Source organism: Chiloscyllium plagiosum, chromosome 20, assembly GCF_004010195.1.
Source record: "Chiloscyllium plagiosum isolate BGI_BamShark_2017 chromosome 20, ASM401019v2, whole genome shotgun sequence".
Lineage (NCBI taxonomy): Eukaryota > Metazoa > Chordata > Chondrichthyes > Orectolobiformes > Hemiscylliidae > Chiloscyllium > Chiloscyllium plagiosum.
In genome coordinates this window covers 8,253,254-8,257,575 of record NC_057729.1, presented here as the reverse complement: position 1 = coordinate 8,257,575, position 4,322 = coordinate 8,253,254, and positions in this window count along the sequence as shown.

The following is a 4,322-nucleotide window of genomic DNA, read 5'->3' as shown; positions in this document are numbered from 1 at the left end:
ATCCTCAAGCAGACTCACTACCACAGACAGATGTCCTTCCTCCGTATCTGCCTACGGAACTGTCTGATTCCACATGGACTCTGGACCACATTTAGACCAACCCAGATTGGACTATTCCTAATGAACAGCTTATGCCCGAAACGTCTATTCTCCTGCTCCTCAGCTGCTGCCTGACCTGCTGTGCTCTTCCAGCATCACACTTTCAACTCTGAGGTCCAGATCCTGCAGTCCATACTTTCTCCTCAGTGATGGCTACAAGTATGTGAGGAGGTAGAATGCCAGGTGCTGACGTGGCAGGGAAGTAGATGGTAAGGGAACAGATGTCAGCTGGTTGACTGTTTAAGGCTAGGTCAGGATGGAGGTTTCAGATCAATGGGAGACTTGTGACTGTATAACTGGGGTAGTCAGGTGTGGAGATTTGGTGGGAGTCACTCTGGAGCAAAAGGGAGGTGCAGAAGTTGGGTTCGGGAGGGTGTTGGATCCAGGAGTGTTGAAGAGGTCAGTTTAGTGTCTGGTTTGTGGAAGGGGTGTTGCCAGTCTGGAGGGGTGTGGGCAGATGGTTGGTCAGGGATCAGGTTAGTGTATCAGCTTAGCAGAAGTGAGGTTTGGAGCTGTAGATGGTCAGGATGGGGTATCCAGGTTTGGTGGGGGTGAAAGATTGGGTGTCAGGTCAGGGATGTTGTATCCAGAGGTGTCAGGTCAGTGGGATAGAGGTTGCCTTGAAGCTCTGTGGGGGTCAAAGGTTGGTTTGGTTGGGTCAGGGGGAGGCGGTATGCTTGAGTATCAGTGGAGGTCTGGTAATAGTCTGTGATTTCACTTCCTAGGTCAATCTTTTGGAGTCAACTGTGTAATGATTTCTGTGGGGTGCCAAAACAAACTGTTGCAATAATTATCTTCCCAAAAGATGATCTGAATCAAATGTTCATACTGTTACTTATACTACCATAAAGTAGGTCACGAAAGACATTCTTTGTAAAAGATGTGTAGAAATTCATACCAGTTTCATCTCTCTGCTGTTTTAGTGGCTGGGTTAACCTGTTCATTTTAAACCTCTTCATGCCTTCAATGAAGCACCGAGAGGAATTTTAAACAGAACTGTCAAGTAATTACTACTTTGCTGTGCCAAGTTGCCATCAAAGTGCCTACATTATTTTTGTAATTCCAAAGTCTATCTTATTATTCTGATTATTTTGTTTCTAAGTTTGTTGACAGAACCTTGTAATCAGCTTGTCTTCAGTTAAATGAAACTGAACTTAATACAGATTGCCACAGATAAATGTCAATTTGATGAAAACATTTATGTTTTCTTTCTTCCAAGCTGCAAATATATTAATTCTGAAGCATAGAAATGTTTGACCCAATAAAATCTCATCTTGTTGGTATTAGAATTTTTTTTTAACAGGAGAACAATTCCACAGACTCCCTTAGAACCAGTAGCTGTATTTTGCTTCAACTGCATACTTTCCTCTTTTGCATTTTCATGTGCTGATGATTTTCCTCTACAATCACAAATGAAAAAATATCAATTTTGCTTACGGTTTAAGTTACAAATATTCATGAGAAGTGCTCAAAAATATTTAAAGTTATGAACAATTTTGAAGTAGATATGGGGAATTTTTTTTTCTATTCACAGAAGATTCAGTAACCAAAGGTGGGGTAAGGTATTCATGTGGGTGTCATTGGCTAAACCAACATTTATTGCCCAGAGGCCAGTTAAGAATCAATCACATTGCCATGCATCTGGAGTCGCAAGTAGGCTAGAGTGGGTAAGGATAGCAGATTTCCTTCCCTAAAAGCTATTAGTGAATCAAATGGATTTTTACAACAATCATCAGTGGTTGCATGCTTATCATTAGACTTTTTTTATTATTCCAGATTTTTATTGAATTCAAACTTCATCATCTGCCATGGTGGGATTGAACCCCAGGTTCTAGAAAATTAACCAGGGTACTGGATTACTCCCACTAACATTACCACTACACTGCCACCTCATAGGCAGGCAATTGTGATGATCTGGGAGGAACTATTTGGAAGGGTGATGGAAGCTGATTCAATTAAATAATTACATAAATTAAATTAGTGATGAGCTGGGGAATATGAGGAGACAGTACATTTTAAGTAGATATTTCTCCAATTGAGTTGTGCAGGCACAATAGCCTCTTTCTATGGTGCATGGTTCTGTCTTGGTGCTGTTCTTGGCTTTGAGATGAGCTTCCAACCAGCTAATCCTGCTAGCAGCAAGACCGACTATTTCCAATTTACTAATATCACCAGATCTCATCTCTATTTCAGCTCATTTGTTGCAAAAACACTCATTCATTCTACTTTTGCCTTTAGTCTTGACTTTCCAACATATTGCTGGCTATCCTCCCAATTTTTTCCAGAATGAGGTTGTGAGTGGAAATTTTGGAGGTCACGATCTCCAAGACAGAAATGGCAGCCATGGAGCTCTGACTGAATGCAAACTGTTGCTTTCGTGCTTTAACAGACAGGTCCCTGAGCATGTGACAATTTCCAAGCCTCAAAGTGGTGTCACAGTGGGAAAAAGTTTGGGAAGCACTGTGACCATCCAAACCTCTGCTGCCAATGTCTTTGTTTGTACTAAATTTCATTTACCTGTCACCCCGTGCTCAGTAATCTACATTAAGTTCTGAGCCAGTGACACCTCTGCTTCTCATTCTTGATTTAAAAACTACTGCATAGCCTCTCCTCTCCCTATTTCTATCATCTCATCCAGCCCTAAAACACTCTGAAGTATTCATCACTTGTGAAATAGACTTCAAGTGCGTGGGGCTTAATTTTTGTAGATTATAGTCAGTGTATGTTTTGTTGAGACAGTGTTCCTTTAAGCCGTGATTCATGTGACACTGGTACGTGTTAAGCCAGTGTTCATTGGCTTGTTTAAGCTTTGAAACAGTGTGCAGCTTTGGAATAAATCCTCCTTGTTAGGCTGCAGCAGTTTATATATTCTTAGTTCTGATTGGAGCGTAGTCATTGCCCAGTATAGAGACATTAAGCTTTGGGATTCCCTCTCTAAACCTCTGCACCTTAGTACCACACTGTCATCTTTTATCTGGCCGCATACTCCCTTATGCAGCTCAGTGTATGATTTTGCTTAATAATACTCTGGTAAAATTATTTAGAATGTTTTATTACATTAAGCACAGTATATAAATTATAAACCGTTATTGAATTATGAATTATAATGAAAGTAAAATACTGCGGATGTTGAAAATCTGAAATGAAAACAGAAAATGCTGGAAAAAACTCAGGAGGTCTGGCAGCATCTGTTTTGATTTACAGTATACTTGTTCTGATATGAAAGTACTGTTCTGAGTTGTCAGCTTTTTGTCTGCTATTTTAGATTTCCATTGAAGATTAGGACCAAAGCTTGGGCCCCAGGAGAGTCCTGTACTCTACCATAGATCAATGATGGTTCTGTTAACACTGTTATATCATGTAACTTAATAAGCAAGCAGCAGGATTTATTATTTTACCACTGTTTGAATGTTGTGATCTTTTCAGGGATACATCTTAAGATAAAAGCTTCATTTATGATGGCTGCTTTTTTTCTGCTATACCAGTCAAAATTAAAATGAATAATACTTGGTTGACAAATGTTATTGCCTAAGGTTATCAAAAGCGCCACAGAATTCTGTGCTTTACTGATTAATCTTTTAACTCAAATGCCATGACAACAAAATAATTCTTAATTTAGGGTGTAGGTTTGCTCGCTGAGCTGTAGGTTTGATATCCAGACGTTTCATTACCTGGCTAGGTAACATCATCAGTGGCGAACTCCAAGTGAAGTGAAGCTGTTGTCTCCTGCTTTCTATTTATATCTTTCTCCTGGATGGGGTTCTTGGGGTTTGTGGCGATGTCATTTCCTGTTCGTTTTCTGAGGGGTTGATAGATGGCATCTAGATCTATGTGCTTGTTTATGGCATTGTGGTTGGAGTGCCAGGCCTCTAGGAATTCTCTGGCATGTCTTTGCTTAGCCTGTCCCAGGATAGATGTGTTGTCCCAGTCGAAATGGTGGATTTTTCATCCGTGTGTAGGGCTATGAGGGAGAGGGGGTCGTGTCTTTTTGTGGCTAGCTGGTGTTCATGTATCCTGGTGGCAAACTTTCTTCCTGTTGGTCCTACATAGTGTTTGTGGTAGTCCTTGCATGGAATTTTATAGATGACGTTGGTTTTGTCCATGGGTTGTACTGGGTCTTTTAAGTTTGTTAGTTTTTGTTTGAGAGTGTTAGTGGGTTTGTGTGCCACTAGGATTCCGAGGGGTCTCAGTTGTCTGGCTGTCATTTCTGAAACTTCTTTGAT